Source organism: Chelonoidis abingdonii, chromosome 2, assembly GCF_003597395.2.
Source record: "Chelonoidis abingdonii isolate Lonesome George chromosome 2, CheloAbing_2.0, whole genome shotgun sequence".
NCBI classification, from domain to species: Eukaryota; Metazoa; Chordata; order Testudines; family Testudinidae; genus Chelonoidis; species Chelonoidis abingdonii.
This window is the reverse complement of record NC_133770.1, coordinates 82,780,144-82,793,375: the sequence shown is the minus strand read 5'-3', so window position 1 is coordinate 82,793,375 and position 13,232 is coordinate 82,780,144. Positions and strand designations below refer to the sequence as shown.

Genomic DNA, 13,232 nt, shown 5'->3' with positions numbered 1-13,232 from the left:
CATGGTGGATTCACACAGAGAAATTCAATGGTATAGCAATTTTCAGAGTAACAACTCAGTAACATCATTGACAATAAGCTGTACAGACCAATTAGAACTTCACAATCTAGCACCACAGACCTACATAAAGAGTCTTCTACTTCCCTAGTCAGAGAAAAGAATCAGAAATGCAAGTCAAGACTCCACATCTGTTTAAAAGTACATAGTATTAAACAAGACTATTTTTGGTTAGTTTGCTTATCACAACTTATTCGGGAACAAAAGGGATTCTGACAGTCAGGACTGAACAATAGTCAATGATGTGCTGGATTTTACAAGATACAGCACATATAGTTTTACTTAAATTGCAGGGAAGAATCTGTAAGATCCCAGCTTTGTCCCTATGTGGTTTATTTTACTGTTAGTTTCATTCAACATTACATTTTATTTCACAAACTAAAGGTTATTTTTCCGAGTTGCATCCTCAAATTTCCCACCACCACATAAATTAAAAAAGTTAAAATTAGGGACCATAGCAGACATGCAAGTGAACATGAACTCCCAGCGCAATATTATGGCAAAAAAGGCTAATGTGATCCTTGAATGTCTGAACAGGGGAGCAGTGAGTAGGACATTTGTATCATATAGGTGATTTTTACCACTGCACGTCGTATTGAGACAACAAATACCGCATATAGTTCTGGTGTCCACATTTTAAAAAAGGATGTTGAAAAACTGGAAGGTACAGAAAAGAGTAAAAATGATTCAAGCTTTAGAGAAAATGCCTTAGTGAAAGCAACTTACAGGGCTGGATCTGTTTATGAAAGACAGAGATGGCTTGATTACAATGCAAGTACCTGCTGTACAGATATGGTAGTTTCCTGCAGTATCCTCAGAAAACCTTGTTTCTAATATCCTGGGACAGACAGCTCCAACTACACTGCATATATACACCCACTTCACACAAGTTCTAGCAAGAGACTCTACAATTACTAGATATATTGGCAATTTTAATCCTCTACTAAAAATAATTAAACTTCTTAATTTGTGTTGTTATTATAAGGGCATGCAGTGATAGAACTAGTGTCTTGGGTACATGCTTTGTTCAGAGTTCTCTGGACACCAGCCAATAGCAGGCATTTGCATGCCAGCCATAAACTAGCAGCCCGACAGTCATAAGCCCCTCATGTTATTTGTAAATCAAGAAAGATGCTAATTTTTCCACTATCCATTCCCTAACTCAAAATATGAGTGGGATGAGAGCATAATCTGTTGTAACTACACACAACCTCAAAGAACAAGACGAGATGAGAGGTTTTCATCTAGCATCCAACTTTAGAAGATCCACATTCTTGAAGGCTACAAAAAGTTCAAAGGATGTCTACCATACCAAAGATGCATTGCATATGGTGGAGACAGATTTCTTGGAGAAGTCTGAAATCAAGGTGACAGGGTGGATTTGATTAAATCATCATTTAAATCACTAATCAGGAAGAGTCTATTTAATCATGGATTACTACATAAAAGTGCATTTTGGTTGGTTATAACCCTAATACACATTCTTCATAACTCAGAGATAGATGTAGGTTTCATTCTTAGAAGGTAAACACTGTACATTAAGTGATTTCTTTTGAAGACTTTTCAGATTAGTTTTACATCTATATCAAAAAATGAACGATTGATTGGTTATTTCATTTACCAAAAGGTAATCGAAGCAGACATTTATGAAGTCATTGGAAGTGAACTGTCTCCAATTCAACAGGTTAATTGTTAATATTTGGAGGATTTTCTTGCTATGCTGTATTATAGCTTGTCTAAACTGGCAATTTACAGCACTGCAACTTTCTTGCTCAGGGGTGTGAAAAAACCCCACTCTGAACGCAACAAGCCAAACTCCCAGCACCAGTAGCTATGTCCCTTGTAGAAGTGGGATTTTTAGAGAGCTCTTCCCTGGTGCTGCACCGCAACCACACTAGCCACATTAAAGCACTGTCACAGCAGCGCTTTAGAGTTGCCAGTGCAAACTAGCCCTTAGGAGGTGAAAGTCACTAGAAAGACATTTAAATTGTTTTATTTAACTAAAACAGCAATGTTATGTAGTCTGGATCCCTTCCCCCCCCTCCACAGCAAACATGTATTTTAACAAAACAAGCATATGAATTTTTGAATTTAGTTAAACATTCAAGTTTTTTAAAATCAAGTTTGTTTTTGTTAAAATTGTTAACTAAAATAGTTAATGAAATATTAAAAAAAATTAAATTGACTGTTAGCCAGGTCAACATGAGAAACTTCAAATATTGGCTTCTGCAGCTAACTCAGTCATCTTCACCTTCATTTTCCTGTTTTTCCTTTCCAGATTATGAACAAACAAACTTTCCTGCTTTTTCAGGTCCCAAACAATCTCTCAATTTGGAATGAATTAGTTCAAAGGAATTCATCCACACCGGCAGAAAAAGCTACTGCTGTTAAAAGTGAGATCATCACTTCAGTCTCTGAAACCAGCTGTTCAAGTGACTTCCACCAGTTCACTCCTGTGACTTTCTTTAAAACATAAGCAAACATTTATTTCTTGAATGGCTCTTATTCCCAAACTGGGTCTCTTTTACGTCCTGCTGCCATTATAGGTTTCCCCTTCTAGCGAGAATAGTATGGTAGATCTCAAATCAATGAAGGCTATATTCGGAAAGATCTCAAGACTTCTGGAACATGCTGCTCAAACAGTTTCACTTTTGTTTCTACTGACTGTCCCTCCCTTCTCACATTTGTCTCCAGACTTCTTCTTGTCCAGACCTATTCTGCCTCCAACAATCTTCTATTCATTGAACTTTCTGAAACTGTGTACTTTTAGAGAGGTAAGGGATTGACTCTGAATACACAAATTTGCAGAGGGACAACAGGGTTGAGGTCTGTTATTTATTTAAAAACATTTTTGCTGTTAACAAGCATGTTATCTCTGGAGAGACAAATCCACAGTTTGAGAAATACAGAATTATGCATCCCTGATGGCATCTGATAGACTGAGCACTAAGTCCCATTGGGTAGATAGAAAGATTAACCTAAATAATCTATACAGAAGCTCCTAGAACCCCATAAGATTGAGTTCCAATAGTTCATGGATTAGGGACCCATTTACAAAAAAATTTTAAACACAATATATTGTCTCATACTATAGAATTAGAATTTATAATCCCCATTCCATGAGTAGATGTTTGAGCTACAAAGAATATTAATTACAACTCCTTAGTTTGGATTTTTTTTTTTTTTATAAAGCACTTTGAGGAAAAACCCATTGAAATAAAAATAGGATTTTTGATTTTGTAAAAAAATATTTTATTTTTTTTGGTCTACCCTGCAAAGTGAGAGGGGGAAAAAACATACCTTGAAGCAGAACATGAGCATGCAAAGACATTCTTATAAAGAGTGGAAAAGTTGTGCCCTCGGTTCAAAAACAGATTCTCTAGTATAGGTAAGACAAACCACTGAAAATCCACAAAACATTATTCCCTGGGTTCCGAATTATGTGGCTACTTTGCAAATCTCCTGAATGCTGGCACACACTCCTCAAGGAAAGCAAAGATCTCCCAAATAAAGATGCCTTAATACAAATATGGAGTCACAGACATATTAAAGAATAAGAGTGACAGATACATTTAAACTGAACCTCATCCTCCATATCTGTTCTGAGTGCCTTCATGTGTGGAATACAGCTGAATCTTTTGAAGATTTCAAAACATATTCAAGGTCATTGTCTAAAGTCTTTCAGCACACAGGAAAGTCTACTATGGTCCCTTTAAGGCTTGCTCTTCAAGGCTGAAAGTTGGCACCAGGGCAGCTGAGAATGCACTGAGGTGCTCACTAAAAGGCTTTACTGGTTGCCAGTATACCTGAGCACAGAATGAACGACAAAGCCAGCCATGGTTCTTTCCCATTGTCTGTCATTTTGGGGTTTTAGAGAAGCAACATGTGGGACAACCAAGCTACTACTCAAAACACACTGAAAGACAAAGACAGGAGATAAGAACAAAAAACAGTGCACTAAGTACTTGTTGAAAGATCTGGAAAAAAGTCAAATATTCTGCCAGAAACCAAGATTGAGACAATGTTGAGAGCAGAGGCGATGTTTTGGGGACAGAACATTGATAGTAGAAGAGTGCAGGTGATGGTACTTTTCCACTAGACTGTCAGCGGTACGTGTCTGTGGCTAGTTACAATTCACTTAGGACATTTTGGAAGTACAGGGGATTAAAATATGTTTTAGTCAGTTCTCTTGAATCACTAGAAGCTAGTTATCACTTGCTGTGAAGTGATCTTTGGAGGAGATGATCAGAGCAGGAAAGAAGAATATTTTGTGTGGCCCCCAATAGTCTCTTCCTACACCACACACTTTATAAAGCCGCAATTTGAATTTCTCAGATGAAAGGTGCTACTGTAAGTGCAAACATTAAGCCTCTACATTCCAATGATTATACACATTTTACAAATGTGTACACTTGAACTGCAGTACATAAAATTGTATTAGAACTAGACAGCTTGCAAACAGAAATGAGTTTACATATTACCATGTGTGCAATTCAGTTTAAACTAAAGGATTAACTGAAGAAAAAAATACTGTTAACGTAAAACTGAAATCGCTTGCAAACAATAAATGGTCTTCTACTACTATGGTAACTAGAAAGTAGGTAGTCTTGTTATTAACTCACGCTCCATGAGCTAGTATTTCTAAACCATCAGTTGTACCCTTAACAACCACACAGCTCCAATTACTTTTAATATATACTCGTTCATAAGCTGACCCCCCTAAGATGGTTAGGTAAAAATAGCAAAAACTGTATGACCCTTTCATAAGCCAAAGTTTGCGAACCCCTGCTATATTTTAAAAGTTGCCATCACAAGAAACACTCAAAAGTTTTGCTAGAATTATTTTAATGTAATCTAACAAAAACCTGTTATAATAACTGAATGTGTATTCACCTTCAAAATTAGTCAATATTTAAAGATCAGCCACTTCCCACAGCTCCCATTGGCTGAGAACGGCAAACCACGGCCACAGGGCACTGAGGGCCTCCATGCCGGAAGATGCTCCAGATAAACAAAATGACAATGTATTAGATATTCAATTCAATGATTCCATAGAGTTTAAAATAATCAAATATTGGTATAGACCCGTTTATACACTGACCCCCACTCTTTGATGCGTCACTTGTTTACCAAAAATATTCGGATTATGAACGAGTATATACAGTACTCAAGCAACTTTTTATTACAGCTTACAATGCCTAGGAATAATTTTCAGGACACCCAACTCTGACATTCTTTTAACATTAATTTGCTGCAAAATTAGCCTACTTATGGTAACAAGTTTTCCTGCAGATATTGAGCTAAAAACGTTAGTGTATTCTGTACAGTTTTCTGAGAGCTGAATGCTGAATAAAGGAAGAGCAGTAAATTTCCCTTTTAATATGGTTTACAAAACAGGTAGTAAATGAGTTAAATATGGATTCCCCCCCCCCGCCCCCTACAAGTTTATGTCTTCATTACTGAAGCTTTTCTTTTCTTCAAGGACACATCTACACACACATTGCTGCAGATGTACCGATGCAGCAGTTTGGTGAAGATGGTCTATGCCAATGGAAGAGAGCTCTCCTATTGGCATAATAAAACCACCTCCACAAACAGAAGATGCTGCGTCAGCGAGAGATGCTCTCCCACCGACATAGCCCTGTGCACACGAGCTCTTACGTTGGTTTAACTTATGTCACTCAGGGAGGTTGTTTATTCACAACCCTTAGCAACAAAACTTATGCTGACAAACTGTAGTTTAGACATAGCCCAAGATACCCACAATGGCCACCCAATTCACAATTACTAGATGTGTTCCCCCCCAGCTACTTTATATTCACATGATGTGATCATGTCACCATCTCTGAATTCCTCTACCAGCTCACTCTGTCCTACTGAAAATGAAAGTCTATCTTCAGCTTCAAGTGCCTGCAGCATTCCATTCTGGTCTACATGTATAATTTTAGCTTGTGTTCTTCCCCACAATCAGGGTCATATTTACAAGTCACCTCCACCTTCTTCTGTTTCACCACTTCTGTTTTTTTTTTAAAAAATTGCTTCCTGCTATGCACAAAATGCCTCTCATATCCTGGTATACCAAGCAACCACTCTCTCACCACAACCTCTATATTGTCTTGTAGTATACAGACTAAGACAAACTTCATAGTTTTTGCTATAATTTCTGTAATTTGTTAACATGGCTATCATTAAATTTAAACTGTGATTAGTGAACCAGTTAAATTAGGAATCTTGTAGCAGTGCAGATAGAGTGGCAATCTAATTATATTTCTATGCTATATCCTTAGTCTGCTGTATTTCAACCCTATTTTACTCCCAGGGGAATTCTGCACCACTGTGCAACACAGAATTTTGCAAAAATTAACGTTCACACAAAATTTCCTTTCCCTCACAGAAATGGGCTGCAGTGCTGCTAGTCACCACTAGGGGCCATTGGACTTGGCAGAGCCCAGCTTGCACATAGAAGACACTGCTGGGGGAAGGGAGAGGGACCTAGATGGCTCTTGGTAGCTGCAGTTCCCAGCATGCACCAAGGGAAGGAGAGGGCAGTACACACAAAACTCTGTGCAAGCCTGGGACAGAAACAGCCTGATGCTCACTCTCCTGATCCCTGGGGAGGGGAGAGGGGTGTCTGGGCAAGGGGGAGGACAGGGGACAGACACACCACACAGCTGAGATCTGGATGTGGGGGGTTCAGCTGAGCTCTGGGCAGGGAGGGAAGGGGGTAGAAAAAACAAACAATCTGGATTATCATACAAGCTTACGGAATGCTTGCGTAAGTCGGGGAGCATCTGTATCACTTGTCAGCATGACTGATCCCAAATAGAGATTATAGCTTGACCTCAGAACAGGATGAAGAGGTTCAGCTTGGCTAACTGAACAATAACCCTAGGTTCCTTTCTTCTTTCCTAGCATTTAGTTGTATATCCAGATTTCTACACCAGGCCTATGTTTGCCAAAAAGGATGTTACAATTTGTTGCAGAATGGTGAAAGATTGTGCGAATAAAGTCAAAGACTACAGAGATGAACCAGAATGGTTAGTTTTACAGAAACCTGCATTCCTTTCTCTCTAGTTTAGCAACAATCCAGAGTGTTAGCACATTCAGATTAGTTTGATCAAAATCTTATAACAAGATAGATGGCAAAAAAAAAAAAAAAAAAATTAAGTTGGTAAAAGTGCATCTATATCCAAGGGCAGGTACAAGAAAGTGGATAAGCCTTACTAGTTCATCAGCTTGTGTTGTTCTACATGTGGAATTGTAAGCTTTTTATTTGGAACAGCATATGACTAAGGAATAAGTATTTGCTTATGAAGTGACTCTTGTATTATGTTCTGTGCTCCATGATTAACTTTGGGGGGGGGGGGCGGCAGAGGGGAGTTTTCCTCACCTCCCTGATTGGTGTTGAAGTGTTTTTCTTGAGCTGGATAAAACATGTATCAGATTAGCGTTCCTTATCCTCCAACTAACCGGGAAACACCTGGAGCTTCGTCTCAAGCCTCAGCTTAAACATTCCCAGTTTGTCAACCTCAATACAAGAGATGGAGGCACAAGCAAGGTCCTGGGACAACACTGGTGGGAATCCCAGCTTCTGGGAACACTGGATTTCTCATTCACTTTGACCCCATTAGGGAATTAAAAATGGGGAAGTTTATTTAATGTTGTCTTCCCGGAAGCATACCTTATGTTAATACATCATTGCTTATCAAAACTGAGTTTGCAGAGGGTAATGTCAATTAGTAGAACAATGTTTTCACTTTCAAGGTGAACCATTTAAACTCACTGCTCTGACTGATAAAACCCACTCTCAAGACCCAAAGTAGTAGTGTTTCAGAGCAAGACCTTATTAAATGAATTTAATATCCTTTTTCCAAAATGTAAAACTAAGGTTTTAGTTCTAACTGCAATCTTTACTCACATTTCTCTCCTAGAAATGATATTAAGTGCTACTTCAGATGGGATAACTAGAAGAGCTGCTAAAATGAAAGCTCCTAGTATCTAGCTGTCAAAAAAAAAAAAAAAAAAAAAAAAAAAAAAAGCGTTGACCAGGTTAGAAAGGAAGATGAGCTCACCCAGCACAAGGAAGAGTGGGAGGGAAAGGGACAGAGAACAGCAGATGTGCAAATGAGAAAATAGATGCTTATTAACAGAACCACTTGTCAAACTTCTGGAAGAGCTAATTCAAAGACTGAAAAAAGTGAAAGAAAGAACAGGAACAGGACAATAAAATACTGAAAATGTTACCTTTCTCTGTGTACTGTCCCATTTCCATAAATACCATGGCTTACTCAATTATTTCAATCCCTGAACACTTGCTTCTCCATTCACATTTCACAACATAGATGTGAAGTGACCTGCACTTACAAAGAATTAGTTTTTAAATTAAACTGATATTATAAAATATCACTTAGAACAAAAAATACATATCTTTCTGGATCAGACTTCCTTTTATCTCAGGTATGTTACTCACTTCCCCTGCCTCCACCTCAGTTTCTCTCACTAATCTTAAGGCAGATGAGATACGCGTAGCATCATTCATACTATAATACCACCATCTACCTCTTATATAGCGCTTGACAAAACCTTGAATATCAAGACTGTCCCTAGAAAAATCAGGAAATCTGGTCATCGGAATTTCAAAGCACTACACTGTTTTTTAATGCATCTGTCCTCACGAAGTAAGACTGTACTGTATTAGTTACTGGTTCAGTAACGCAACTGCTTATGAGATATCTTGGCAGCAAGAACAAAACAGGTTTGGCATTTCTTAAATTAATTCAGAAAATAAATCAGAGCTGATGGCAGAAAGAAAGTGTGTATTAACACAGCAAGTGTTAGCTATCTAAATTTAACAGAGTTGAAGCTGTTCATCTTTTAAGATGCCTCCTTTTTTCCAGAAGTTACTTCCACTTTAAAATGTAGTTTTATCATTAAGCTTACATGTTTTACTAATTTATTCCTATAGATATTCTCCTCACTGTGAATTGATTAAGAAATCCCCTTCTCATGCAACTAATGTTTAGAAAAGTTAGAATCACTGAATATCAGGATTGGAAGGGACCTCAGGAGGTCATCTAGTCCAACCCCCTTGCTCAAAGCAGGGCCAATCCCCAGACAGATTTTTGCCTCAGATCCCTCAAGGATTGAACTCGCAACCCTGGGTTTAGCAGGCTAATGCTCAAACCACTGAGCTATCCCTCCCCCCATGACCCTTCCTAAAGTTCCCTCCAGTGACTAATTCTGGTGCGGTGCGACCCACAACAAGGTAATGATCAATTCCCCTTCAATAGCCATTCCCACCTCCCCAAGTCTTGTGTCTCAGTGGTGGTAATGGGTAGGAGAAGGGATAACTGGGACTTCTGCTAAGACATATGCTTGATTAACTCAGTCCATCAGGGTCAAGTTTCCTGCCCAGACTCATTCAGGAAGGTGGGGCTACTCCCCCAGCCCTGTCAGTAGAGGGAACAAGGAAACTCCCTAGGCCCAGTGGAGGGGTCATGCCAGGAGCAGGGAGGGAGTCTGCACTGCTCAGCAGGCTCAACCAGGGGCCGGTCTGGTGTTGGGGGTACAGGCTGAGGCTGGCCCCAAGTCGAACTCCACAGTGTAATAGAGATAACAAAAATAAGGCTTATAATTTTTGTTATTGATTTCTAGCATACAGGATTCAGGCTGGATAAACACTCTTTTATGCTTACCTGCATTCAACTGATAACGTTATTTTCATCTTTTTTACACTGAGTCTCCAATAGTCTCAATTTTTAAAAAAAATTAGGTATTTCTTTACAATAAAAATATGTTTGAAATGCAGATTACTGAAGAAAATCAGTGCAACAAGCTAACTAGGGTTCCAAATGGGTAGTCTATGTCCTATTATGAGGTGTTCTCTAGCATACATTCCCTGCTGTTCCACATTAATGCTCTTCAATTAGAGTACAGTACTCCTTTAGAAGGCTCAATTAAAATGTTAAATTCCATATAAGAAACTCATTAACAATATCAGAGTGGCAAAGTAGAACTCAGTTCTCAAAGTAATGAACTAAAAGTTTTTTTTTTTTTTTTTTTTAGGACTTTGTACAGGCTAAAACCTACAAGTGGCTCAAGTGCCACTGCAAATTTCTGACAGGTTTCAGAGTAGCAGCAGTGCTCCTCCGCCATGTACACTGGCCAAACTAGACAGTCTCTACACAAAAGAATAAATGGACACAAATCTGACATCAGGAATCATAACATTCAAAAACCAGTAGGAGAATACTTCAACCTCTCTGGCCTTTCAGTAAGATTTAAAGGTGCCAATTTTGCAACAGAAAAGCTTCAAAAACAGACTCCAAGGAGAAACTGCTGAACTTGAATTGATATGCAAACTAGATACTACTAATTTAGGCTTAAATAGAGACTGGGAATGGCTGAGCCATTACACACATTGAATCTATTTCCCCCATGTTAAGTATCCTCACACCTTCTTGTCAAACTGTCTTAAATGGGCTATCCTGATTATCACTACAAAAGTTTCTCCTGCTGACAACAGTTCATCTTAATTAGCCTCAGAGTTGGTTGGGCAACTCCCACCTTTTCATGTTCTCTGTATGTATACATCTCCTCACTATATGTTCCATTCTGTGCAGCCGATGAAGTGGGCTGTAGCCCACGAAAGCTTATGCTCAAATAAATTTGTTAGTCTCTAAGGTGCCACAAGTACTGATGTTCTTTTTGCAAATTTCTGTGGTTCTACAATCACCATCTTGTTTTTAAAATAATTTCTCCTGTTGCCTGAAAGACCAACACAACCATGAGAAACTAACTACCTACACACAGTTCAGACAAAAATGAGGAAGAACAGCACTCCTGTCAATTTAGAGACTTAAAAAAAAAAAAAAAAAAAAAAGCCTATTTTTTTTCAGTCATTACAGAGACCCATTACATCAGTTGTGTTAAAAAAAAAAAAAAAAAAAAAAGCCTATCATAACAGTCTCATGAATCCATTCCATTGTGAGTAGAATTCATTTTGATTTTGGAGTTAGCATTATTTTCTTAGCTTTAAATAGAAGTTTCTCCAGAAACACAACCTGCAGAAGTCAGAAGAAGAAAAAAAAAAAAAAGATTTAAGTTCAGCTGAAGCTGAAGGAAACTTCAAAGCCACAAATATACCTAACCAAAACCTGCAGAGGATCCAGACGTCACTGACAAGTTTTGACAGACTGACTTTGTCATGAACTATAACAGGGTTCTCAGCCCAGGGTGAGGAGAGGTGTCAGTGTTTCAGGGACCACAACCATGCTGCTCTAAGGCAGTGGTTTTCAAACAGTGGGTCACAACCCAGTACCGGTTGTAGTGGCTCTGGCCAGCACTGCAGACCACGCTGTTAAAAGCCCCATCAGCAGTGCTGTCGGGCTAAGGCAGGCTAGTTACTACCTGTTCCGACACCGCGCTGCGTCCTGGAAGCGGCCAACAGCAGGTCTAGCTCCTAGGCAGGGGGCCATGGGGCTTCGCATGCTGCCCCCGCCCTGAGCAGCAGCTCCGCACTCCCATTGGCTAATTCCCTGCCAATGGGAGCTGGAGGGCAGAGGGGCAGTACCTGCAAGCAAGAGCCAAGTGGAGCTGCTTGCACGCCTCCTTCTAGTTGCTGGACCTGCTGCGAATCATTTCTGGAGCACAGCACAGTCCACAGTGCCCGGACAGGCGGGAAACCTGTCTCTGTACCCCAGCTGCACCATTGACTGGGAACCACCAGAGTTAAGTCCATGCCCCAACCCAATCTCCTGCCCAAGCCCTGAGCCCCTTCAAACCTGGAGCCCCCTCCTGCACCCCAAACCCCTCATCCCTGGCCCCACCCTCAAGCCTGCATCCCCAGCCCAGAGCCCTAATTCCCTCCCACACCCCAACCCTCTGCCCCAGCCCAAAGCCTCCTCCCACACTCTGAACCCTTCATTCCCAGCCCCAACCTGACCCCTCACCCCAACCCCTCGTCCCCCAGATCTGCTGGGTCATGGGCATCCACAGTTTTCTTCAACTGGATCACCAGAAAGAAAAAAAAGCTGAAAACCACTGCTTTGGAGATTCTCAGATGGACCTACTATGCAGTAGCGTAGCTAGCGGGGTTCAGGGGAAGCAGCCACTTCCCCTCAAAGTTTTCAAAAAGCGGCGCCTGCCAGGCCGGCACTGGCAACAGCACGGCCAGACGAGCCAAAGGGGCTGGGCCAGAGGAGTGAGGGCTCAGTGCAGCCCCAACATCACTGCAGCCACCTTCTGCAGTGGCGGCTCAGGGCTCGGCAGCCAAGTGCTCCCCACCTCTTGCTAATACAGATGGCGGAAAGAGGCGAAAGGGCCCCTGTGCCTTTAAGGCCACCTGGCTGGTGAGCCCCGTGTGGAGCGCACTGAGCGCCAGGAGCAGGCCGGGGCACAGGACGGAAGGTGAGCAGCAGGGGTCTGGTGTCTTGCACTGGGGGGTCTGGGCTCCTTGGGGCCAGGCCTGCAGGGCAGGGGCACAAGCCATGCTGTCTGGACAGGGGACCCTGGCATGGCACAGGAGCCTGGAGTGGGGGGGGACGGGACCCTGCGATTGGGGCCGGGGGGCACAGCCCAGCAGGGGACACTTGCAGAGTGCACTGGGCAGAAGAGACTCTCCTGGGGATGGGGGGTATCCGCACCCCCAGGAAGCGCACAGGAGTCCTGAGCCAGCCCGCCCCATGGTTAATCTGGGGGGGGGGGAGAATGGGAGGAGTCAGGGGGTGGCCAGAGGAGGAGCCTTTTTTATTTTTGCTGCCCCTACACTTAAAGCCTGGCTACAGCACTGCTACTATATAGTATAGTAATGTGCATGGGGGGTTCAAACTATAGGAAAGGTTGGGGCAGGGTTGTCACTGGACTATGACAACTACTAATAGTTTATTACTGGAACACCTAGATATCCTACCTAAAAGGAAGTGGCATGGTAACAAAGCAGCCTGTTTTTAGATTGACAAATTATATTATGTATGATGTTTCAAGATACTACGAACGTGAGATTCCTCAATGCTGCATTTTCATAATCATCAGAACACCATAACATCTGTTACTCAATTAGGAAAAAAACAGAGCTGAAAGACTACTCTAATGACTTATTCACAATACGCAGAGGAAACCTGTTTTAACTCCATAAAACAGAACTACAATTATGCAATTTAAAGAAAAAAGTACAT

At 41.0% G+C, this 13,232-nt stretch overlaps 1 protein-coding gene across 4 annotated transcripts in view; it reads right to left on the bottom strand.

Moving 5' to 3' along the window:
- ATP2C1 (ATPase secretory pathway Ca2+ transporting 1) overlaps positions 1–13,232 on the bottom strand; it is an 86,693-nt gene that overhangs the window by 71,952 nt on the left and 1,509 nt on the right. The gene's annotated exons all lie outside the window — the stretch shown is intronic.